The sequence below is a fragment of the Mirounga angustirostris genome, unplaced genomic scaffold (genome assembly GCF_029215605.1).
Source record: "Mirounga angustirostris isolate CCGP_5_RB_7025 unplaced genomic scaffold, mMirAng1.0.hap1 SCAF_12, whole genome shotgun sequence".
Lineage (NCBI taxonomy): Eukaryota > Metazoa > Chordata > Mammalia > Carnivora > Phocidae > Mirounga > Mirounga angustirostris.
The window spans coordinates 49,504,977-49,532,196 of NW_026991720.1; the positions used below are offsets into that span (position 1 = coordinate 49,504,977).

At 41.5% G+C, this 27,220-nt stretch overlaps 1 non-coding gene across 1 annotated transcript; it reads right to left on the reverse strand.

The window, feature by feature from the left end:
- Positions 1 to 11,623: 11,623 nt before the first annotated feature.
- On the reverse strand, positions 11,624 to 11,696 carry TRNAT-CGU (transfer RNA threonine (anticodon CGU)). The gene has a single exon. It is a non-coding gene; the product is annotated as a tRNA-Thr (tRNA).
- Positions 11,697 to 27,220: the final 15,524 nt, after the last annotated feature.

Below are 27,220 nucleotides of genomic sequence, written 5' to 3' on the forward strand. Positions count from 1 at the left end.
TCCCGGTTGGACTTGGGCCAGGCCAGTAAGGTTCAGTTGCTCCTCTTGCAAAAATGACCATCTGGTCTTTAATGGCCCAGAGTGGTCAGACTGGTGCTAATTTACACCTCATCTCAAGAAGGCACCTCTGAGAATGAGAATGCCTGGTAACGTAATACTCTTCCTTGGCTCCAAGGGAAGGGGGCTACGGTTAAGTGGGGATGGGAACTGTTTGTTCACAAGACAGTGTATTCTAGAACGAGGGCAAGAGTTCACAGAGAGGACACCCTTTGAAACAGACAGCAGTCAGAGCCGACACAAAAGGGATGAGCCCCGACCCTAGGGACCCATCCTAAGATGCACTGGGTCCATTTGTATCATTTGCCTGTTCATTTGGTGAAGGCTATGGGAAGCTCACCCAGCGTCGAGCTCTGAGCGTCGTGCTGGCAAGCGCCGTGGTGCCATGGCGCACAATCCAGGGGGCACGTAGATAGAAACACATGCTTTCCTAGAGGTCTGCTCAAGGTGCTGTCAGAGCACAAGAGAGGCAAGGAAGGACATTTCCTGGGGTTGGGAGGTGTAGAGGGAATCAAAGTAAGGAGTTTTCAAAATCCATCGGAGGTGACCTCAGTGTTGAAAGATAGGCTTTAATACAATATTTTTAAAAAGTTATAATAGTAGTTTACATTCATTTGAGCCTTACTCTATATCAATTGCTGTTCTAAGCACTTTATATATATTATTAATAAACTAGGTTAATCCTCCCGACAGCCCCGGGAAGGAGAGGGGCTCCATTTTCTGGTTGAGGGAAATGCAGCACAGGGAGGTGAAGCAGCTTGGCCAGGGCTACCCAGAGACAAGTGGCAGAGTCTCGATTTGAACTCGGAACAAGACAGAACATTATATAAAAGAATATGATAAAGAAATCACTATAAGCCAAAAGATTACCTTGTAAAATGATGAAATTTGGTTATTAATGATGAAATATATCTTGTTAATATTAAATATATTCATAAGGAGACCAAATCGCCTGGTGATTCTTTCCATTTCACCAATGGAATATTCCTTAACATGTTGTTATGAAGGGAAAATGAAGCAATTAACTACAACTTTGAAGAATTCTTGTTCCAATAGCTATTGAGGATCATTCTGCTCAATTACAAGTATCTGTAAACTCTACAAATAGTTGAAAGAAACTAGTTTTAATAAACTAGTAAATTTAGAAAATTCAGTGAATTGGGCATGCAGATAAATGGGTTCTTTGGCAATTGATTTTTAGCAAATTAGTTTTTGATGAACTGATGCTCTGTTACTGACTTACAGCTAATTCTCCCTCCTGAGAGAATTTAAGGTAAGATCCTTCCCTTGTACCCGTGGTCTTCGGGCTGCAAGAGCCATCAGAGATCTGCCAATGTGACATAGTAAAGAAAAGGTAAGGTGGGTTCTGGACAAGAGACTTCAGTGGCTGCCAGGGGTCCCCTTGCCAGGGGCCCTGGATCCCAGTGAAATATTTGCAGACCAAGCTCTGAAATCTCATTAGGGCTCCTCCCTGGGATAGCTTTGTAGAACTATACTTATGATGTCTTATCTCTTACTGATTTCATGCAAAGAGGCTGGAAGCAAATGTGAAAGTAATAAAAAACAAAACAAAGCAAAGTAACTAATGTACCCACAGTCCTGAGGTAATAGATAGGAAACATGGTGCCAATTCTCCTGCTACCCTGCTTGAGGAGGCCAGACATGGGCTAAAGAGAGCTCCTCCAGCCCCTTCTGGTCTTGTCCTCTGACAGCTGCCGGATTTTGTGGCAGGGTTATCATTGGTTGCATCAATGACTCAGCCAATACTGTCTGTAAATGCTGCTAGGGGTGTGGCCTCCCCAAGACATTGCCATAAGATCTTTCCCCCTCTGCATTTGTGTACCCATCCTCTTTAGAGTTTCCTAAAGAAGTTTTTTGGGACAGGTTTGGCCAGTTTTTCAGCACATCATTCCAGAGAGCCCAAGCTGTGCCCAGCATGACTACACCACCTCAAATAGGCGTTGATGCCACTTTGGCACAAATTTGGCACAGCTCTGTGCGGACTGCACATGTCTGGCTTGTAAACAGAACAACTCTGAGCTTTCATTAAGGTATGAGGCAAGTCCTGGCCCTTCTCTTCCTGCCAGAGTGCCCTGACGGCAGTAAATCTGAGGCACTAACATCACCCTGGTTAGCATCTCTGGAAGACAAGCCCTCCGTCCAAGGATGTTGTAATGTGTGGGCCTTTCTCTTGGGTATTTCTGCATTTGATATCTATTACATGTGTCCTGTCGTGGATTTCTCCTTTTTTTTTTCCCCATAAAGCTTTTTATAAAGCACGACGTTCTTAAAAACAAAGAGCATTTTCTTCAAAACCCTCCTTGGTGGCCATCGAATGACTTTTTTTTTAAAGCATAAAAATAGGCTGTTAATACTGGAGGCATTCTATAAACAGGGCTGCCCCTTCCCAGGGGCCCTGGAGGATTCGTATTTCAAATGGCAGGACTGTAAAGGAGGAAGCTTTCAGGGCTGGGAGAGCTATTCTGCGTTATAGTTGTGAAAGTTTGTTTTCGAAACAGGTTTTTATGGATTTGCAATACTGCGTTAGCCTGGGGACCAGAACCGTGTGCAGTTTTGCGAGATTTTGCTCCCTTCCCTTTTCCCAATATTGCCTTCATCACAGGTCACAAATAGCTCCAGGGAGTCCCCATTTCCGCTGACGTGGCAAAATATGGTACAAATTATACTGCCCTGGTGGTATACAGAGAGCTGCCAACATTTTCTTTTTGGGGGCTTTTATCCTCACAAAGGCAGGATCGGCCCTAACCATGTGTATTTTATTTACATCTCGTACGTACCAGGACAAGAATAGTTAACCAGAACTAAGCCATCTGACATTTCTCACCACAAATTTGGTCAGTACAAATGTTGTAGCTCCTCACAGGTCTGTTTTGCTCTGCAAGCTATCTAGATGTACAAAGTTCTGTTTTCCAGCTAACACTTTATTTTCATTTGTCAATGCAAATTTGGCCTTAGAATAACACTTACAAAATTGAAATGTTTTCCTAGTGCTCCAAATAGAACTATCAGGGAAAAAATTGCAACTGTTAAAAATTACCATGGGCCTTGAGTTCGAAGATGGTAATCATACAGATATTACCAACTTGTTTTTCATCTCAAAGATGTTTGGTTTAGTCATTTGGTGCTACATTTATTATCTGAAAATAGAAAATAGAAATGGTTTGTGTATGGGGGATGACATCTTTTAGAAAGAGATCTTTCCATTCGTGATCTGGGAAATGGTGATGAGTTGGTTTGCATTGCCAATGAATAAGTGAATGGATATAAAAATGTTTAATGTGCCTCTGAAGTAATAAGTGCACCTGGGTGGCTCAGATGGTTAAATGTCTGCCTTCAGCTCAGGTCACGATCTCAGGGTCCTGGGATCGAGCCCTATATCGGGCTCCTGACACAGCTGGGAGCCTGCTTCTCCCTCTGCCTCTGCCTCTCCCCCCTGCTCATGCTCTCTCTCTCTATCTCTGTGTCTCAAATGAATAAATAAAATCTTTTAAAAAAAATAACTGCCTCTGAACTTGAGGAAACAGAGGGTTTGGTAAGATAGGAAGGTGAGTAGAGGCACCCTACAAGACAAGGGATATCTCAGGGCAAACAGTGTGGAAATGATTTCATCTCCAAATTCCTACAGTGATAGAGGCATAACTGAGAAAGTATTGGTCGTGTGGATGGCGGGGTGAAAGGAAATAATCTGGGCGTTGATGAGTGTTTTAAAACATTTATGTATTAAATTGCTGGAATTATTAATGAATGGTTGGGTTTATTAATAAACCAAGAATGAGAAATGCTCTCGAGCACAGTAATAGATACAAAGCATGGTTTGTTTGCCAAAGTCAGCTGTGTCTAAATCATGGTCTCCCTCTAAAAAGTTTGCTCTAGAAAATCAAGGGGAGGAATTCCTTCCACTTATTATCGAGGAGCGATGTTGGAGAAAAGAACACAGCATTTGTCAAGTGCTTTGAACATCAAGTGCTATGGCCCCGCTGCCAGGTGGAGAGAGGCTCTCTGGGGACATAATTTCCAAAGAGAATCTTTCTCCTACATCACATGCCATCTCTAACCACAGCAACGCGTCTTTAGCTTTTAAATATTCTCGAAAGAGTGCTCATTTTTCACAGCAGAAACCATTTTTGCTGCATTTGAAAATAGGTTTTATGAATTAATGAGTCCCCGTTCTGTATTTCCCGGCTGACCTGGATTTGTTCTTTACACAGCACACTCCCCTTTTAAGTTAAAAGAGGGAGTAATAAACTTTTTTTTAAAAGGAAATCAGAACTTTTATTTTAGTTTTCTAGTGGCAGACCTTTTAAAAAGTTATGTACATTTAAATTTTTTTATTTTTTAAAAGATTTTATTTATTTATTTGACAGAGAGAGACACAGTGAGAGAGGGAACACAAGCAGGGGGAGCGGGAGAGGGAGAAGCAGGCTTCCCGCGGAGCAGGGAGCCTGATGTGGGGCTCGATCCCAGGACCCCGGGATCATGACCTGAGCCAAAGGCAGATGCTCAATGACTGAGCCACCCAGATGTCCCTATGTACATTTTTAAACCAGAAAACGAGAGGAGAGAGCAGGTGATACCGAGCTGCTGTGCGGCCACTGTCCAGCTTTCAAGGTCATTACTGTTCTGCCAATCTTGTGCCACGTCTTTATAAAGTGCAAGTGTCTGGTAACATTTTTGCAATTAGATATGTTCCTCTGAAGGGGCATGTGAATTGAGCTACTGTAAAGATATTGGGGAATCTTCTCTTAAAAATTGCTAAGGGAAACCCATCTGTAAAAGCGAATAATCACCCCCCTTATCTTGTTTTGTAAGTGGAGTGAATGTCTTCTATCTTCCCTCCTTCCCCTTCTTCCTTGCCTTTTTGATTCACTAAGGACGACCTTATGCCATGTGTCGGACCAGGCAGTTGTCTTTCTCTCCAGGATCATGTCATCTGATAACTTTAATGAGGAAGTGAAGGGTGTTATTGAGAGGTTTGTGGAGGTGTTATTTAATAAATGCGTGTTCGGTTCCTGTTTTACAGTCAATCTTGTATGAGAAAATCTTGAAGCTACTTGCTTGCAGAATTAATAGTGATCACACTGGGATCTCATTGTTGCTCACTTTGCACAAGGCATGATATAACTCAGGATTTAACCCCTTAGGAATTCAGGTCAAAATTGTCCCTTTTAGAGAGTAAATGCCTCGGGTACTTAGCAGAGTCTTGGGGAAGTCTGGGTGTGGCCCTCTCCTCTGGGTAGAGATGGGTAACTAAGAATGCATTGTGGTAGACTCTGCTGGAGACCTTCCCAGCATCCACCTTCCCTTCTGCCTCACTGAGAGAAACCTAATCCTATTTGGGGTGGAGATGGATCCAGCCGCAAAGGGTCCCTCCTCCCCAGTGAGATATTAGTAAAAATTTGTTGGGGATTAAGATTTTGCTTTTCTGATGTAAGCTGGTGTCACTTTCTTCCTTTCCCCTTTCTTTCTGTCTAGAACAGGGGACTGGAGGGAGACCACCCTCTTGGGACCATGGTAAGAATCATGAGGACGAGGTGTACGAGTTGGGGACCTGGCTCACGTTGAGGAATTGCTTGCCCAGATCAGCCACTTCAGGACTTCTTATTATGTTTGGGAACTAATTCCCACTTGATTTAATTGGTAGAGTCAGGTTTCTGTTGCATGCATAGAAATGCAATTTCAAACGGACACATGCATAGCATATAGGAAATATTACCACAACCTCTGATGGCGTCTCTTGAGTTAGAGAAACTTTCTCAGAGAAACGTGTGACCAGGACTCAGCCTTCCAAGCGGTGAACGTTCTTCTTGAAAATAACCCATATTTTCTATGGAGGACATGCTGAAAAATGTTCCTAAGAAAAGAAAAAAATTATTATTCCCAGTCTGTACTGACAAAGTGAAGCAGAGAACTGGGGACACTGCATAGAAAAACCTGACTTCTCGAGTTCATCACAGGAACTATTCATGTGATCAAGTCACGGATGATTTTTAGGCATTTTATGGGATTATTTTTTCCTTGGCAGGTGTAGATCTGCTTTTAATGTCTATAAGTATTGCATAAATAATCTAAGAAAGTTAGAATTGTGTAGCTCTGTATTTTAAAATGCTTTTGTTGTTTAGCTGAGAAGGTACCACCCGAGGGTGACTTATTCTGAGGCAAATAAGCAGGGTGTGGGATGGTATCCCTGTGCCTTCAAATACTCAGAGAGTAATATGTAGAGGCGGAACATTAAAGATCGGTCTTTTTGAGAAATGACAGATTACCTAACACAGTAACTCATGCTATCGGACAAATTGGTTTGAAAAGGAAGACAGCTGGCTTTGTTCCAACACCAATAATACTATTAACAGCAGTGGCAGAATGATGCCAGGAGGGCAGGGGGAGGCCTGCTTGGCAGACCTGGATCTGGGGAATACGAGGGGAATATGCTCAAAGACCTGTATTTTTTTCTTGTTTTTCTGTTTACCTTTGGCATTTGACGGCCACATAAGGACTGTTAACATTAGATGTTGTATAAATCTAAACAGGTAAAGAACAGAACCCATTTTTAAGATAGAGAATTTTCCAGCAATTCCTCTTGAACACAGAACTCCAGCATCCCTCATTCTCTGTGAGGCCTCCTGTTCCACCAGATAATTTGGGACTCCCCCATCTTGGCATTTCGTTAAAACCCAAAGCATTTGACAAACTATACTTTTAAAAAAGTTTTCCGTGAGTTGGTTTCTAGCAGGAGGAATTTATGATGAGTTGACTTAATCCTTGCTTTTCAGAGACTTCTAAAAAAAGTTCTTTCTCTAAACAACGGCATTATGTGTAGTGGATTGTAGACCAGGCAATGGGTAAGATGTCAGTGTCGCTGTGTGAAAGAAACCTCACCAAATGCCTTCTTAAAGGCCCCTGTGTGCAGCCCAGCATTTGCCTCTGCCCTCCGAGCTAATTGCACTGTCTGGGGATTGGCAGACTTCCAGCTTCACCTGAACCACTTCCGCTCCTGAGCCCAGCCAGGTTGCCTCTGTATTCACTTATTACAACTAACCACTGTGAAATCATTCGCAGACCTTGGAAATAACATATGTAAGGTGATTTATTTATATATTTTGACTAATAATCTTAACTTGTCATTTCATTTTTAAAATTTGATAAACGGACTGGGAATTTGAAGAGGGAGCTGTTTGTGTTAAATTTATAACCCTGCTTCCTGGCATTTTGAAATTCGTTATTGCTTTTGGATTCCTTTTTTGTCAGAGGTATGTGTGTGTGCATGTGTGTGTGTGTGTGTGTGTGTAGAGGGTCCCCTGATCACTCTCTTCTGTTTTTTCTGATATATTAGTATGATATTACAGGCTTCACAGAATGTGTTGGTGTTTTCCGAATTTTTAAACACTAACAAAAAGGAAAACTGAAAAATGTGGGTGGTGTTTTATTAGTGCAATTTTGGCTTTTTTTTTTTTTTTTTTTTTTGCTATACTACCCACTATAAAATAAAATGGCATTTCAGGAACTGTTGTTATTTTGACAGGCAAATTCAGACCCCCAAATAGATGTCCTTGTTTGTTTCACCAGCCATTGACAACTGCATGGAAGTCAGTGATGTTCACGGTTTCCCTTCACTTTGACCCGAATAGACATTGTTATCTTCCTACCCTTGTCTATTTCCTTGACCAAAGAGAAATGGGTGGAGAGCCATGAGACAAGTGTTTGGATATTTCATATCACAGTTGCAGTTGCTCGAGGGAAAAACAGGAGGACAATTATTTTGACTGAATTCAGTTGACTGGTGCATTTCCTGCTAGTCTCTGCCTGTGCAAGCATAGATCTACGTGGCTTGACTAAGCAGCCATCATTCTGGCAAAGAAAATTAGAGGTGTGGCAATTATCTGCAGATAAATTCAGATTCAAATAAATACATTCAGATAAAAAACTACTTGCCCTTGAAACACTTTCAAAGGGAAAATCGTTTTGTGGGGACTAATTTAGATCAGAATCTAGCAAACTATCTGTTAAGGGCCAGAGAGTAACTATTTTAGACCCTGCAGACCACATAGACTCCATTGCAGCCATGTGAGTATTATAGCAGTGCTGAAACAGCTATAGAAAATACATAAAGAGTAGACATGGCTATATTCCATAAAACTTTATTTATAAAATCAAGCAGTGGACTGGATTTTGCCAATCCCTGATTTAGTGCCACCTCCTCATTTAACTGATGAGCAAAATGGACCCAGTGAGATGGAGCAAATCACTCAGAATCACCCAGCCAATCATGTGAGGCTAGAATCTCTCACTTTTGGCTCCCAGATGCCAGATTCCTCACCGGGACAGCTTCCCTTAGCTACTCCCTGTGGATCTTCATTCTTGAAATTGTGTAAACCTGGACGGCCTGTGATCGCTCTGCCTCGTGGGAGTAGCAAGTACATGTGTAAGGATGTGCCCACAGAGAGCTGACCAAGGCTATTTATGGAGGTTAAAATGAATCAAGATATAAGAAATCTGAAATGTGTGCAGGCTACTTATTTTTTCAAAATTGGTAATGTTTTTTACATGGTCTTTTCTCCTGTCAGTCTTTTCGGTGGTCCAAGCTTTCCTGCATTCGTGCTGGTGGAGATCAGGGTCTGGGACTGGCTCAGAGTGCTGACAGGCTGTAGGAAAGGTCTCAGGCAGAGACTGAAACATGGAAAACTGACACCATACAGAAAGCAAAGAGGACGGCATGGTCTGGGATGTCTGAAGAAGTGAATAAATGGGGTGTTAAAGCTGAATTAGGCCACAAAGCCTTTCTGAGGTTCAGAACTCATCTGTCATGGACATTTACTCCTTTCCTGCCCTGTGCCTGCTCTATGAGCCATCGTGACTGGGGCAGGATCGTCCCATGTCACCCACCAGGTGGATCAGAAGCCTTCCCCACAGTGTGAGAACATGGTTCTGGCCGTGAGGGTGTCTTTCCTCAGGCCAGAGCTGTCTGTGACCACACTTTCTATAACAAAGAAGGCCCCGTGACAGTGGAGAGAATGGCACCAACAGCCTACAGACCCAGAGAGATGGATGAACAGAGAGTTCTGATGCCTGGCTTTCCTTGGTGATGCCCAGATCAGCTCTGATCCCTGGGGCCCTTCTCTGGCTCCGTGAACCACTGCGGTACCTCCTGATGACTACGACCACCACCTATTTTGCTTGATCTATTTTTTTAATTAACTTTATTTTATTATGTTATGTTAGTCACCATACATTACATCATTAGTTTTTGCTGTAGTGTTCCATGATTCAATGTTTGCGTATAACACCCAGTGCTCCGTGCAATACGTGCCCTCCTTAATACCCATCACCAGGCTAACCCATCCCCTCTAGAACCCTCAGTTTGTTTCTCAAAGTCCATAGCCTCTCATGGTTCGTTCCCCCCTCTGATTCCTCTCCCTTCATTTTTCCCTTCCTACTATCTTCTTCTTCTTTTTTTTAACATTTAATGTATTACGTGTTTCAGAGGTACAGGTCTGTGATTCATCGTCTTACACAATTCACAGCGCTCACCATAGCACATACCTTCCCCAATGTCCATCACCCAGCCACCCCATCCCTCCCACCCCACCACTCCAGCAACCCTCAGTTTGTTTCCTGAGATTAAGAGTCTCTTATGAATTGTCTCCCTCTCTGGTTTCATCTTGTTTCATTTTTTCCTCCCTTCTCCTATGATCCTCTGTCTTGTTTCTCAAATTCCTCATATCAGTGAGATCATATGATACTTGTCTTTCTCTGATTGACTTATTTCGCTTTGCTTGATCTATTTTTAGTTGAATATTTGACACCCCAAACCAAACAGTCCTGTTTTTTTTTTTTTTACCATATCGTTGGTAAAAGTATCTGTCTTCAAATGTCAAGTTATATATAAAATCTATATTTTCATATAAAATCTGTTTCTTTTTAGCAAAACTGATGCCGCTATAATCCTCTGACATTCATTATGCTCCTAAGAGAAGCAAAAGATACCTTTCAGTGTCTTTTTAGGAAGAAATGTGTAATTGTATGAACTTATGCACACACACTCATAGGACACACACATACAATCATATGTATCCCTCTCTCTTAGTCTGCAAGAAAGGTTGCTATCTTGAGACACAGCTACCTTTCACAAAAAGAACAAATAATAAAAAGAACAAAGAAGAGGACTTCCACAGAGGTTTAAGCCACCATAGAGGGAGTGAGCAGTTGTTTTAAGAATGCTTTCATTGCATAAGGGAATTCTTTGAGATTTGGATTCAGATAGCCATATAACTGGTCTTCTCTGATTAAGTGAAACAGAAGCTCCATGACAGAAAGCAAAGTGGAAAACGGGAAATGAATATAATCAGTGTTCACAAACAAACTATACATTTCAAGGAAAAAGATTCCATTTAATATACCAATTTTGTGTGAGGCAGTCCATGACAATCTTGATAAATAGCATATTTTCAAGAATCCTCTTGACTCTGCGCAATGGCTATGCAACCAGGCCAACAGAAGAGACAAATTTGTGGAACAAAATGTCAATCACTCGGATTCCCAATAGTCAAGACATAAGACATTCTTCAGGCTTTTTAGAACTTACATACAGCAAAGTTCACAGATCTTAAGTGTACAGCTTACTTAATGAATTTTGATATGGAGTCACCACTCAAATCAAGATTTACAATATTTCTAGCATTCTATAATGTTCCTTCATCCCCCGCCGCCCCATAAATACTCCCACTAAAGGTAACCACTCTTCTGCATTCTTCACCATATATTAGTTTTGCCTGTTCTTAAACTTCATATAAATGGAATCAAGTGCCATATACTCTTCGAAGTTTGGCTTTTTTCACTCAATGTATCTGTGAGAATCATCCATGTTGTTGAATGAAGCAACAAGCTTAATTGTTTTGGGGGCTTTTTAAAAATATTTATTTGGGGCACCTGGGTACATCAGTTGGTTAAGTGTCTGCCTCTGGCTCAGGTCATGATCTCAGGGTCCTGGGATTGAGTCCCATGTCAGGCTCTCTGCTCAGCGGTGAGCCTGCTTCTCCCTCTCTCTGCTTGTGCTCTCTTGCTCTCTCTCTGTCAAATAGATAAATAGAATCTTAAAAAAAAAAAAGATTTTATTTATGTATTTATTTATTTATTTGAGAGAGAGAGAGGGAGAGAGAGGGAGAGAGTGCGCTTGTGTGAGAACGCGGGGGAGAAACAGAGGGGGAGAGAGAGGGAGGGAGAAAGAATCTCAAGCAGGAAGGTGGGATTCGATCTCATGACCTGAGATCATCACCTGAGCTGAAACCAACAGTGGGTCACTTAAACAACTGAGCCTCTGAGGTGCCCCTGTTTTTTTTGGTTTGTGTTGTGTGTGTGTGTATGTGTTTTGTTTTGTTTTATTTTGTTTTTGCTGTGGAATATTAAGTTTTATGAGTATACCATGATTTATTTAACTATTTTTGTTGCCAATGAAAATTTGGGTTTTTTAAGTTTGGGGCTATTACACGTTAAGGTGCTAAGAATATTCTTGTACATATCTTTTTTAAATTTTATTTTTAAATAATCTCTACACCCAATGTGGGGCTTGAACCCACAACCTCAAGATCACGAGTCATATGCTTCACCAACTGAACCAACCAGGTGTCCCTCTTGTATATATCTTTGAGTGGACACATGTACCCTTTTCTCTTCGTTAATATACCCAAGAGTGGAATTGTTGGGTCATAAGACAGGCATATGTTTAGATCTGGTAGATACTGCTAAGCAGCTTTCCAAAGTGATTATACTAATATACACTTGCCAAAAATGCTCCATATCTTCATCAACACTTAGTATTGTAAGTCCTTTTAATTTTAGTTCTGTTGGCAGTCTTGTACTGATATCTCCTCATGGTTTTAATTTGTATTTCTTTGAAGACTAGTAATGTTGAGCAGTTTTTGTATGCTTACTGGCCACTTGGCTATCCTTTTATAAAGCTCAAGATTTTTGCTCACTTTTACAAAACATTGGGTTGTTATTTTCCTTATTGATTTGTAGGAGCTCTTTATATGTTTTGGGTACTAGTCATTTGTCAGATTTGTGAATTATAAATAATATTCTCCAAATCTATAGTTTTTTTTTTTTTTTGAAGAAGTTATATCAATTCTTTTTCTTTTTTCTTTTTTTTTTTTTAAGGTTTTATTTGACAGAGAGAGAGTGCCAGAGAGCACAGGCAGGGGGAACAGCAGAGGCAGAGGGAGAAGCAGGCTCCCTGGGAGCCCCACGTGGGGCTCTATCCCAGAACCCTGGGATCATGACCTGAGCCGAAGGTGGACGCTTAACCGACTGAGCCACCCAGGCACCCCCAAGTCTATAGTCTTTTAATGTTGGGTTATGATGAACAGAATTTCTTAATATTAAGAAGGTTCAGTTTTTCAAACTTTTAAAGTTAATGCTTTTTAAGTGCTGTTTAAGAAATCTTTGCCCACCCCAAGGTTATGCTGTTTAAGAAATCTTTGCCCACCCCAAGGTTATGATAATATTCTCTCATGTTTTCTTTTAGAAGCTTAATTGTTTTGACTTTCACATTTAAGTCTATGATCTGTATTGAATTAATTTTTGTATATAGTGTGAGGTAGGGGATCAGAATTCATTTTTCTATATGCAGATCCATTGACTTAGCACCATTTATTAAAAATATTCCTCACTGAATTACAAGGTACTGTTATTGTAGATCAGATGACTGTGTATGTATGGGTCTATTTTGCGGTTCTCTATTTTTTCCCATTGGTCTATTTCTCAATGCGTGTGCTTCCATTACTATCTTTACTGCTATAGCTTTATAAGTTTTGTTATCCAATTACATAAGTCTTCCAGATTTGATCTTTAAGATTTCCATGGCTAGTCCTTTGAATTTTCATATACATTTTAGAATCAGCCTGTTAGTTTCCACAAAAAGCCTGCTGGGATTTTGATTGGGATCACATTGAATTTATAAGCTAATTAGGGAAAATCAACATTCTAACAATATTGAGTCTTCTAATCCATGAAAATGGTCTATCCCTTAATCTATTTAAGTCTTTCAATATTTCCATCAGTGCTTTATAGTTTTTGGTGTATAGATCTTGCACATCTTATGTTAGATTTATTCCTAGATATTTTATGATTTTTGGTGCTTTGTGTTTGACATTTTTAAAATTTAACTTCTAATTATTTTAGTGTTACATAAACATACGATTTTGTATCCAACAACCTTTCTAAGTTAATCTAATAAATTTAATAGTTTGTAGTTTCATTTGGATTCTCTCTGTATACTTAATTATGTCCTCTATGAATACTTTTCCAATCATTTTACCACTTATTTCTTTTTCTTGCCCTATTGTACTGGGTAGGACCTCTAGTATAATATTGAATAGAAGGAATATGAGAGTGTTGGAGAGTTTTGCAGATATCCTTTATCAGGTTAAAGAGTTTCTCTGCTGTTTCTAGTTTACTGAGAGCTATGTTTTTAAAAAATCATGAACAGGAGCGCCTGGGTGGCTCAGTTGGTTAAGCGACTGCCTTCGGCTCAGGTCATGATCCTGGAGTCCCAGGATCAAGTCCCACATCGGGCTCCCTGCTCGGCAGGGAGTCTGCTTCTCCCTCTGCCCCTCCCCCCTCTCATGTGCTCTCTCTCATACTCTCTGAAATAAATAAATAAAATCTTTAAAAAAAAAATCATGAACAGTTATCAAATTATATCAAATGCCGTGTCTGTGAGTATATTTGAGATATGACTATATTTGAGATGAGCATATTTCTTTCTCCTTTATTCTGTTAATGTGATTAACTTATTTTATTTTATTTTATTTATTTTTTTAAAGATTTTATTTATTTGACAGAAAGACACAGCGAGAGAGGGAACACAAGCAGAGGGAGTGGGAGAGGGAGAAGCAGGCTCCCCCCTGAGCAGGGAGCCCGATGCGGGCTCGATCCCAGGATGCTGGGATCATGACCTGAGCTGAAGGCAGACGCTTAACGACTGAGCCACCCAGGCGCCCCTAACTACTTTATTTTAGAAAGTTAAATCTAAACTTTGCATTCCTGGAGTAAATCCCATTTGGTCATGATCTGATTTTTTTTTTAATCTACTGTTAGATATGATTCATTAATATCTTGCTTAGGATTTTTGCATCTGTAGTTTTCTTATGCCAGGTTCTGATATCAATGTTATGGTTCTCACCAAAAAGTTGGGAAAAGTCTTTTTTTTCCTTTGGAAAGTTTTGTGCAAGAATTCACAATTAAAGCCATTTGAGTATGTGATTTGTTTTGTGGGAAGTCTTTATAGATTTAATTTCTTTAATAGATGTAAGAATATTCAGATTTTCTATTATTCTTATGTCAGTTTTGGTAAATTATGTTTTTCTGGAATTTGTTTATTTCACTATATTTTCAAATTTATTGTCATAAAGTTCTTCATAATATTGTCTTATTATCTTTTAAATATCTGTAGGATTTCTGGGGTATCCTCTTTTTAATCCCTGGTATTGGTTACTTGTGCTTTCTCTCTTTTTAAAAATCAGTCTTGCTAGGTATTATGAATTTTATTAATCTTTTCAAGCTATCAATCTTTTTCAAGCTATTTGTTGATTTTTCTCCATTGTATGTTTATTTTATCATTGATTTATGTACTTATCTTTATCATAGTTTTCCTTCCATTTTTCTTGGGTTTAATTTGTTGGTGTTCCCCCAAGTTTCTTAAGATGGAAACTTATTAACTTTCAAAGTTTCTTCTCTTAAAATATATGCAAACAATATATTCATTTACATTTTAATATATGCATTTAATTCTATATATGACTTTTAAGTGCTGCTTTAGCTGCATTCCAAAGATTTTGATATGCTGTATTTTCACTTGACTCAAAATATTTTCTCATTTCCATTTTGATTTCTTTGATGATCTATGAGTTCTTTTTTTCTTTTTTTTTAGATTTTATTTATTTATTTGACAGAGACACAGTGAGAGAGGGAACACAAGCAGGGGGAGTGGGAGAGGGAGAAGCAGGCTTCCCGCTGAGCAGGGAGCCCGACGCGGGGCTCGATCCCAGGACCCTGGGATCATGACCTGAGCCGAAGGCAGACGCTTAACGACTGAGCCACCCAGGCGCCCCGATCTATGAGTTCTTTAAAAGTGTGTTGCTTAATTTCCAAGTACATGGTGATTTTCTACTTCTCTTTCTGGTATTGATTTCTCACTCAATGCTACTATGATCAAAGAAAATACTTTTATTTCAATCTTTTGAAATTTGTTGAGCCTTCTTTTGGTCCAGTTTGTGGTTTATTTTGGTAAATGTTTCATATGCACTTAGAAAGAATGTGTATTCTCCAGCTGGTTTTAAATATACCAATTAGGTCAAGTTGGTTAATCATGTTTCAAATTGTCTGTGTTATTTACTGATCTTTTACCTGCACGTTCCATCAGTTACTGAGAGAGGTGTTTCAAAGCTGGTGCTAGTCTGGCTTTGGAGAACGTGGGCATGGCCGCTTTCTATAGCTGCAGAGGCTGGCCCTGCCATTACAGAATGTGAATGGCACTTCCCGGAGGTATGGGTTGGAACTTATGCTGAAAATGAATATCAGCCTGGGCCCCGATAGGCTAGACAACGTCAGGATGAGCCAGAGGCCTGTGTTAAACATTTAGTGCCATATTTGAATGACAAGTCAAACTCTGTCATTTCTATAATTGGCTTCTGGTTGGAATTTTTTGTTGCTTTGCTCTGCTATTTCTTCTTTAAGTAAGGCCATAAAAACACCAACTTTTCCCAGGCTGCAGAGCACACACGAAGGTCCTGGCCAAGGTCTATGTGAAGATCCTGAGGAATGCCCCCTCCCCAGAGGCAAACCTTTTTCACTTTTTACAAGCTATAGATTTTTATGTCCATATTTCTTTTCTTCTTTTATTAAGGCGGAATTCCAACAGACACGGAAGTTGGGAGAATAGTATGAGAAACCCCTGATTCCATCACTTGCCTTCAACCATTATTATCACATGGCCAGACTTTTTTCATTTCTCTCTCTCTCCACTCCCAGATGAGTCGTCTCATCTCTAAATAATTTACTATGACTCTACAAATAAGGCATCTTGTTTTTAACATAAACACATACCATCATCTCCTTAGCATCATCAAATATCTGGTGTTTAAAGTATTTGATGATCTTATCATTTTTAAAAGATATTTTGCCTCACAATTTTTGAATAATGTGCTTAGATTTGAGCCACTTATTTTCAAATCCAATAGCTTGGTTGCTCTCTTCCAGGGATCCCCATCTATTTTATTTTATTTTATTTTATTTTTTATTTTTTATTTTTTTAAAGATTTATTTATTTATTTGAGAGAGCGAGAATGAGAGAGAGAGAGAGTACATGACAGGGAGGAAGGTCAGAGGGAGAAGCAGACCCCCTGCCGAGCAGGGAGCCCGATGCGGGACTCGATCCCGGGACTCCAGGATCATGACCTGAGCTGAAGGCAGTCGCTTAACCAACTGAGCCACCCAGGTGCCCGATCCCCATCTATTTTAGAACAAGTCCGCAAATCTCTGAAGGGCACAAGGGTGGCCGTAGGTGAGTCCTGATGGTTTCCCAGCTGGGGTCCCTCCCCCGCGTCCCCCCATCCTCCCCCGCCCCTGCAGCTGTGTCCTGAGATTAGCTAATGTGTGGCTTTGTGTTTTTACTTTGTGAATTAGAGTGCAGTGTTGGAAACCAGTATTGTGAAGTGCACTTACGTAATCACGCTAATTCACTCTGGACACTGGGAAAGCAGCAGTGGCGATGTGAAGTAGCCGGTCTGGTGTAATGGAAAGACATCATGGGGTTTGGAACTAGAGAGCTGGGGTTTAAATCCACGCTCTGTCACCTAGCAGCTGTGACCTTGGAAAAATGACATAACCTCTTTGTGTCTCAGTTTTCATACGTGTGATACAGGGGTAACAATGCTTATCTCTAAGGGACGTTGTTATAAGGACTCGATGAAATGACACACACAACACACTGGAATAGTCCGTGGCACATAGTAGGGACTCAATAAATTCATGTGCTCTCTGTCTCTCAGTATATACACGTATATGCTGCCTATATGTGTATATGGGTGTGTAAACACATATATTTCCAAATATAATATTTTACTTTTTAGAGATAGATGGACAACAAACCCAACTCAATTTTATTTTGCATATTTATCATTGTATTTATTAAAAATCTATCTAGCCTTTCTATTTAAGCCTCCACTTATGACTGCCTAAAATAAAATATATAAAACAATTCCTTTTAGTAAAACATCCTTAATTCAAATTAAGAATCCAAAGGATAGAAGTAAAAAAAAAAAAAAAAAAACTTATTAGTTTCACATAATGCTAACCAAATGAATGTAAATCCCTTTCTCTTGGCTGTGCTTGCTTTAATGGACATATGACTCAGGGACACCTGGGTGGCTCAGTCGGTTAAGCGTCTGCCTTCAGCTCAGGTCATGATCCCAGGGTCCTGGGATCGAGTCCCGCATCAGGCTCCCCGCTCTGCTTCTCCCTCTGCCTCTCTCTCTCTCTATCTCTCATGAATAAATAAATAAAATCTTTAAAAAAAAAAACCAAATAATGGACACATGACTCACATAGTTAAAAGTGGTTCAGTCAGGGCTCCTATGGTTGCAAGACAAAAGGTCATACCAAGTTGCTTAAGCAAAGAGGAATTTTACCGGCTCACAGATGCAGGAAGTCTAGAGGTGGAGTTGTCCCTAGTTATGTCACGATCCGATCCAGGGGCTCATCAAGCACTGCTAGATTTTTCTCTTCCACCTGCCATCTCTCGGCTCTATGCATTGGCATCAGTCTGTAGTTTCTTCCAGTTTTCAAAGGTGTTCAGGGTAGCCACCTAGCATCTCTAGCTTCTGTTGTCCTCTCAACTCTCCATCCCAGGGGAAGAGGAACTTTTCTTTCCCAGGATCTGCAAATCACCTCAGGGGGGTCCTCTCAGGGAGGTCCTCTCAGGGAGGACTCATGTTGGCTCCCTTTGGTCATGTGCTCACAGAGAGGGTGAGAGCACAGCATGGGGACAGGGCCGGTTGCTAGGCTAGGCAGTCTCACCAGGACCACATCGAGGGCAAGTGGTGATTCTCTGGAGAAGAAGCAGAGAGTTGACATCATATAAGGATATGGTTTAAGGAAAAATAGTTGTATCACTTACATAATTTATTTGTCAAATGGTTATTGGTCATGCTAGCACAATCAATATATGATAATTTTTATCAAACTGAAAAGGTGAGTTTTAAGTTGGGCTGTAGGGGAGGAACATATATGGATTAGCAAAAACTCAAGCGAAGCCTTTGCTCGTAGGAAGCAATAGGCATGACAGTGGACATTTATGTATGCTGCCATGTACCTGGCAATCTACTGAGCCTTCATGTGCCATCTTGCATAAGCCTCGCACATGATGACCCTGTGAGGCAGGTATTATCGTTATTCTCATTTTAAAATATGAGGAAACTGAGTCAGTGAGAAGGTTAGGAAATGTATTCAAGGTCACACAGATGGCATTCATGCTGAAGTCGGTTGGCTCTAGAACCCCAATTCCCAACCACTATGCCCTTAGATATATCCCATTAAAAAAAATTCTCATTTAAGAGATGTTGACCTCTCTCGCTGTGTCTCTCTCTGTCAAATAAATAAAAAAATCTTTTAAAAAAATGTTGAACTCTATCAGGTATCAAGCACACCGGTAGGACTGATAAAGCATCCATTTGGTTCTAGATGTGGGGAGATACCCTGGCGTGTCCGGTGCACAAGTGTGTGCTGGGTTTCACCACCTTCGCTCACGTGGCAGCACAGTTGGCCTCTCAAGGGACATTTATAGACACGAATAGCTCAGTGAGACTGACACCAAGAAATGCCCAGGATCCATTTTTGTGCAAGCTGGATTGTTGCAGTAATTTCCATGGGTGTCTTTCCTGGACCCATACATTATCAAGGCTCTGCTAAAAAAGTGAAGGTTGGACTATAAAGTATCAGTCTAACCTTAAACCAGTGGAACAGCGAGGCAAAAATATTCAGTTTGCTCACATCAGCATAATCTGAGTGAACCAACCCCAAGGACAAGGCAAAATGAGCAAAGAAAGGCCTGTAAATGACATACGATCATCAGAGGCAGGGGAAAAAGATGCAAAATTGACGAAGCCAGCTATATGACATTTTCTAACCAACTTTCCGTCATCTTTTTGGCTACAGGGGCCACAGGCACACCCCAAGTCCCCAAGTCCTTGAAGTTGACAGGGAAGAAAAAGGATATGTGTGTTTATTTTGTGTGCATGCACGAGAGCATGTGTGAGTGTTTAAATTCATGGTCAGCAACTCTGTTGTATGTGTTAAGTGGCTGAAAAATTAGGAGAGCACCAGGCTCTGCTTTAATTGGATTTTCTAACGCATAAATAAAAGGAAGGGGAGGGAGATGCATTCTTTGATTGATGTCTTTCCTCAGAGTGCACACAGCTGGTCCAGAGTCCCTCTCTTGCCTAACTAAGGGGCCTTATTCAGCTCACGCTCAGAGCTGCTGCCTGTGTGCTGGTCTGGAAGCTGACGTCAAACCCGTGGGACCAGAAATGCCTCTAGAGGTGGAGCGGGGACAGAAGACTGGACCCTTAAAGTGTTCTGGAACCAATACAGGAACAAATGATGACAGCAGAGGAACATGAAGTCCAGCTCTGGTCTGGAGAAAAAGCCCCAAGAAAAATGGCTTCAGTGGAGGCTTGAAAATATACCCGAAGTGTTAACCTTTAGGAGGCTTAATGAAGATAAGCCCCTAAAGCTTTTGAAGATCAGCCTGTTGTGGTGGGAGGCAGGTTTGGCCAGGCTGAGGGGAGAGAAGCCATCCTGTAGTCTTGCCTTCTATTGCCCATTTTCCTTATCAGGGCTGGGACCCCGGGGAGGCAAACTGGGCACTTAGGGCACAATACTTAAGGAGATATCCACTCTCAGGTACTTGTCATACCACAGTGAGAGAGATCTTCCAACCATACAAATATGAGTGCCCCAAAGATGGAGTCCAAAGACCTTAAGGCTGACAGAAGTGCTTCTCCCATTTTTATGTGCCTACAAACCACTTGGGGAGTTCTTGAACATAAAATGCAGATTCTAGGTTAGTATGTCATGGGCTGGTCTTGAGATTCTCCATTTCTAACAAGCTCCTGGGTGATGCTGAGGCTACTGGTTGGGAACCACACTCAGCACAGTGAAGATTCCAGCTAAGTAAGGCCATGAACAATATCCAGCCTGCCAGTTGTTCTTATAAATAATGTTTTATTGGGACACATTCACTTACATATTGTCTGTAGGTATTTTCTTTTTTTTTTTTTTAAAGATTTTATTTATTTATTTGAGACAGAGAGAATGAGAGAGAGCACATGAGAGGGGGGAGGGTCAGAAGGAGAAGCAGACCCCCCGCCGAGCAGGGAGCCCGATGCGGGACTCGATCCCGGGACTCCAGGATCATGACCTGAGCCGAAGGCAGTCGCTTAACCGACTGAGCCACCCAGGCGCCCTGTAGGTATTTCCTTGATACAGTGGCAGAGTTGAGTAGTTTTGACAAAGACTGTATTGACTGCAAAGCCTAAAATATTTACCATCTGTCCTTCACAGAAAATTTCGCTGATCCTGGTTTACAAAATCTTTTTGTGTTCTCCTCACTCGTATTTCAGACAAAAGCCATGTACTTCAATTTCTAGAGGTTTGCAAGTGATGTTACTTCTCTTTTGATGTTCTATCCCTTCTCCTTGTTACCTCTTACCTTGTCATTCTGATCTCAGCTTAGATGTCATTTTTCCCATGATGCCTTGTTTGACCTCCCAAAACTGAGGTAGGTGACCCTCTTATATATTGTCAGAGAGTCTTGAACTTCCTATTGGGACACTAATTGCCCTGGATTATAATTGCCAATTTCATCATCTCTATTTCCCATTAGAACATAGACTTCTTAAAAGTAAGGGCAATATCTGTTAGTTCTTGAATTCCAACCACCAGGCACATAGTTTCCAGTTTTAAATTTGATAATTTTATGACAACTTTGGACACCTTTCTTATTTTTATTTTTATTTTTTTTTTAAAGATTTTATTTATTTTTTTGACAGAGAGAGAGACAGTGAGAGAGGGAACACAAGCAGGGGCAGTAGGAGATGGAGAAGCAGCCTTCCTGCGGAGCAGGGAGCCCAATGCGGGGCTTGATCCCAGGACTCTGGGATCATGACCTGGGCTGAAGGCAGACGCTTAATGACTGAGCCACCCAGGTGCCCCCACCTTTCTTATTTTTAAATACCTTGAATGGAGAGAGGTCTTGGCATTCCAGAGAAGCCCAACCCAATCTGCTTCCTATTACCGGTCTCCTTGAAGAGGATGAAATACTCAGTGTTCCTCTACTCTAGTGAGAATAAGGCCACACACACACACACACACACACACACACGAGTGGTTGTCAATTCAGATTCCTGCATTGGCCCAAGGACCTACAGATCTTTTGAGATTAAAAATATTTGACAATTGAAATTGAAGAATCGATCTGGTTTTCCTGGAATCTTCTGCACTGGCATGCTTAAGAGGTTCAGTAAGTGTTAGCTGGAGAGGATAGTGAAACTCTTGCTTATAATAATTCTTGAATTATAGTTATCCCAGCTCTCCTTTAACAGAGGGAATGGAAATCCAGTTCAATGGACCATTTTGAGAAAATAAGCAACCATGAGGTCAATTGCCTCTTTTAAGAGGCCAAGCAGTGGTTTCCAAAGTTCATTTCCACTCAGCAGGGCCAGCGGAATCTTGGGTGAAGAGCCAGAGTCTGCCCATTGAGTCGCTGTGGGGCAGCCTAGGGTCTGGCCGCTGCAGACAGGCCCCCACAGTTCCCTCAGATTCTTCCTTGAACAGCCCAGTGTGTGTTTCCAGGGTGACCCTTCTGCAGCAGGAAGGGGTGTCCAGTGGCAAGGTTTGAAGACATTAAGCCAACCATTGACTGAAGGTTGGTAAGATTATCTGGGTGAGATGGACCGAGATAACCAGATGTACCTCAAACCATTGATTCTTTCATTCTTCCCTGAGATGCTTAAATCATCACCATGCTGTTTCCACATCAGGAGGCATTCACCTCCTTTCCTTAACACTCTTCATTTCTGCCCATTTATGGTGAGTTCCACCAGGCCCTTGAGTTCATAGTTAACTATCAGAATCTAAGTACATCCAGTGCCGCTGCTTTGTCCTTATCACAGATGAGTACTTATGACTTTTTAATATCAGAAGCATTTCCTCCACAATTTCCCTCACTCTTTTTTTTTTTTTTTTTTTTTTTGCAGTGAGAAAAAAGCTCCTTAGGAGAAATTATATAACTCTAGAAACACCAGCCAGCATTTGAGACATCCTGTGACAGTGAAAAGCCAAATTCCAGATGTTGGGTTTTGATTCTCCAAAGCAATGTGTGCAAGGAAGGGGAGGGATTGTGGGCAGGTCAGGAACTAGTTAGAGAACTGCTGGTCCCCCCAACCCCCTGATGCACTCATAGTTAAAGTTCAAGGCAGGCAGCTGAAAAAGGCTTTAAGAGACTGGTCAAGGAGGGCAGGACCTTGAGCCCTATCCGCTCAGCAAGCAACAGTCCTCCAACTTCAGATGCCTGGCCTATCTTCCCTCCTGATGCTCTCAGTAAACTTGTACCAATGGCCATCTGAGGCAGGACAGATAGGGCGAGGTGCTTGGAGAAGAGAGCATATTCATTTTCCGTGGTGCAGTCTGAATATGTCGAATGAGTTACTTCTGCATTTTTTTAAAGTTTGATTCCCCTTTGCCCCCTTTAAAATATGAAATAGCTGCTCATTTCTGTTTTGGTTTTGTCATAGCTGAGATTTTTCAGGCCACACACAGACATACTTTTTAGTTTTGGCAAGGAGTAAACAGCCAAGGCTCATAAATTACATCCATAAATATTTGGTATACTTAGATGTGTTGAAGGGTTTTAAAGGGAAGGAAAGAAAACCAAGACTGGGTAAAAACAAACTTTATCTAGAGGTAAATGAAATCCTTTATTGTTTGAAGACTTGAAAGCAGAAACAAAAATGAACTTTTGAAGTTCTCAAAGGAATCATATTCTGCTCCCAATATGAACAGCAAGGAAAATATCTCTTGATTTCAATATTTTTGGATTAAGTGTCCCAATGACAAGGTGAAGAAATAGTTGCTTTTAAGAGTCAATGAATCATGAAGAAAAAGAAACTGGTCCTGGAACTAATCAGTGATCTAATATGGAACTGCTCTGGGGTCAGACAGTGGGCAAGAGTCAGAGAATCCAGCTTCTCGTCTTCCATTCCTGGGGGGAAGCCTTCATTGCCCTCCTGTGTCTGAAAGAGAAAACTAGGTGTGTCCTCTGTTAAGAGACTCTTAAAGCACAACTCTTTGCATATATCAGAAAGGATGCTGAATAGGACTGGTGCTTACATCGGGAAAAAAACTCTTCACTTCCTAAGGATATTCACCTCCAGATTTATCTAGTAAATTGCTTCAGTGCATTTAAAATAGGATTTAATTTCTAAAACTTTGATTGCCAGAAAGTTTTTTGGGATTCTCTTTATTGCATAAAGTGAGATATTCTTGTGCTGGATAACTTCATCTCAGGTTTATAAGGGTATCAGCTCCATTATTTTGTCACTTCTCTGCTCAAACCTCCAGTGTCTCCCCTTTGTCTACTGCAAGCTTCCTCAGCCTTGGCATTCTTGATATCGGGCAGCTATCATGGGCATTGTAGGTTGTTTAACAGTGTCCCTGGCCTCTACCCACTAGCTGCCAGTAGCATCCCCACTCTCGGTTGTAACAATCAAACATGCCTCGGGGCGCCTGGGTGGCTCAGTCGTTAAGCGTCTGCCTTCGGCTCAGGTCATGATCCCAGGATCCTGGGATCGAGCTCCGCATCGGGCTCCCTGCTCTGCAGGGAGTCTGCTTATCCCTCTCCCACTCCCCCTGCTTGCGTTCCTGCTCTCACTCTCTCTCTCTGTCAAATAAATAAATAAAATCTTTAAAAAATAAAAATAAAAAAAACATGTCTCTAGACATTGCCAAATGTTTTTCCATGGGGGGTAGGGGGGCAAAACTGCCTCCAGCTGAGAACCACTAGTCTATCAAATAAAGGGTGTAGGTATTTCTTTCTCCACCAGCAAAAGTTTGCTCCCCACCTTCCTCACGCACTCCTTGAAGCATGTTTGTCTCCCAGTCCCCATGATACATACTTTGTTCGTCATTGCTCTTTGCTCATGTGTCCTCCTCCTTTGATGCTTTTCTTTTTGCTCGTTCCAGTATAGATCCTTCCCCATCTTCAGATACGTCTGCAGTTCCATCTTCTTCAGAGTTCTCAACTCACATTTTTTTCTCTTCCTAACACAGGTAGTGCTTATTGTCCCCCTTGCGTTATTTGGGCCGATGGAACTCCAGATATGGTTGAGGCAATCTGAGAGCAGGGAGATCTTGAGCTCTTGGGACAGCCCTGGAGAAGAATCAAAAACCCAGAGTGGAAATGATCACCTGGAATAGCCCAAGAGTTCCTGTTACTCTGAGGGGCCCAGATGTTGCTGAGAGAGGACCAGACCCAGTGAAGCTTTGCAATAGGTTAGGGGTGATGCTTGGTGATCACCTGAGTAGATTGATTCCAGAAATTCAGACGGGGACAAGGAACATGGCTCTTAGGGATGGGCGCCGACATTGAGGACTAGTGTTATTGTGTGCCAACATCCTGGGACCACATAACCCATTTCAGACAGTCAGTGGTGACACCAAGAGGATAGCTTTGAAGTTTAAGTACCTCATGATCCCATCAGCTTCTTCTCTAGCCATTTCCTACGGTAATGATGATGATGACAATAATTTTACTACTTAAGAGTGACCAACTATCCCAATTTGCCTGAGATGGGTTGTGAGGAGAGCCCAGGACTTTCAGTTTTAAAATTGAGAGAGTCCTGGGCATATAGGGAGGAGTTGGTCACCCTACCATTACTATTACCACTGAAACAATCACCACCATCATTACTGAAGCTTCTAATGTTCTCTGCTATGTGCAATTTAAATTGTCTCACTTTTATGCAAAGGTAACTGAAAGCTACTTTAGAAAAAAAAAATTTTTTTTATCTGTAACATATAATCCAAGGAAAAAAAAACTGTGCCTGTCACCCAAACATCTTTCACCTCGAGGTCGGTCCTAATGAGGCTCCTCTTCTATAGAATTCTGGAGTTCCCACCACAAAGTAGGGCTTTGATCATGACACTGGCTGGGATACTTTTCCATCTGATGGGGGTCAGAGCACATGTGGTCACGAGCTTCCGTGGTCGTGAAAGACTATCCGAATATTTGAATGAATAGCTTAGGTTTTCTTTTCCATTTCTGCAGCTCAGGGTTCTTTACTGATTAAATCAACAGGGTGACCCCACCTGCATGGCTGTGTTGCTGTCAGCAACTGTCCCATTTAGAGAACACTTTAAGTTCCAGATAACTTAGTTGGTTAACAAGGATTCTCCAACAGAACAAAATGAGCCAACAGAACGAGTTTAATTGGGTGAATCTGAGTAGAGTTGGCCACTGAAATACTTGTCTTGAATTCCAGTCTCATATACATGACTGACAAGCCTTATACCTGCACAGACCAGTTAATGCTCCCTAACCTCTGGCTTTCTCATCTGTAAAATGGGGATGATATTGCTTCATTTCTATCAGATGAGGTGAAAGTATGCTGAGAAGTATAAAATGTTATGCAGATGAAAGTCTTTGTACTGAAAATGCTTTCTTTTGGTGACTTTGAAAAAAGAGTGTTATGTTAACCTTATCCTGGATTTGTGTTCAAAATCTTATGATGCATTAGCACTCAATTTCACATGTGTGGTATAGCTTATTTTTGGCTAATGTCATTATTTCATTCACTGTGCGGTCCTGAACTTTGGACCCTGAGGCAGCATATGTGGAATGGAGACAATGGAATTCTCTATCCTTGGGCTCCATTAAATGCCCCAGACTTAACACAGGGGCCCCTTGATGCTAACTCTGAGCCATAGCTCTCCAAAGAATGAACTACCACAAAGTATTAAAAGCCTTATTCCAGATGGACAGAGGTGATAGCACCTAAACCCAACCTCAAAAGAAAACCATCCAATTCTATGATTCCTCTATGTGATGTTTCAGCCTGGGCTAGGAGGGCCAGGTGTCAAGTAGGATATAGGGTGGGGCCTTTTTAACTTTTTAAATAGTATTTTTGGTGTTGAGAACATCACGGAGGTTCTTAGAGTGTGTGTGTGTGTATGTGTGTGTGTGTGTTTAGGGAGGATGGAGGAATGCATTAGCTTTAGAGTTAGACTACCCTGGGTTTAAAGAGCTCTTTACCTGTGACTTGGGATTAATAATTATTAAATTAATAATACTAATATTAATAACAAATATAATTATTCTGGCTAAGTTGAGATGAAAATGTGGTCTTTGCATCAAGGGTGCTTACCTGGGTGGCTCCTCAGAAGACAAACCCAGGAGAGTGCTTGAGGGAGGATGATTCAGGACAGGAAGAATCAGCTTTGGCCTCATCCTATTAGCTTGACTCTCCTGTGGGAGAAGAATCACCTGGGGAGTAGAGGTGTGGAGGGCTGGTTCCCAGCAAGGTCTACTGGCAGATGGAAGAGCAATAGAGGAAAATTGTCACATAACCGTTAGGCAAAGGGGAGACTCCTCCAAAATGTGTGGCTGGGAAAAGAGTCTCGAGGAGCCAGCTGCAACCAGGCCCAGCCCAGGCCTGCTGAAGAATGGGAAGGTGGGCTTCAGGGTGATCCCTCTTTTTCCTCAGGAGCCCTGTCCACCAGCAACTCCAGGCTGCTCAAGGGTGCTCAGATAAACCTTGCTCTAGGCTGTGGATGCAATGCCCAGTCTTTTTTTTTTTTTTTTTTTTAAGATTTTGTTTATTTATTTGACAGAAAGAGAGACAGCAAGAGAGGGAACAGAAGCAGCGGAAGTGGGAGAGGGAGAAGCAGGCTCCCCGCCGAGCAGGGAGCCCGATGTGGGGCTTGATCCCAGGATCCCGGGATCATGACCTGAGCTGAAGGCAGACGCTGAATGACTGAGCCTCCCAGGCGCCCCACAATGCCCCAGTCTTGCTTACTTCGTTGGTTAACCAGGATT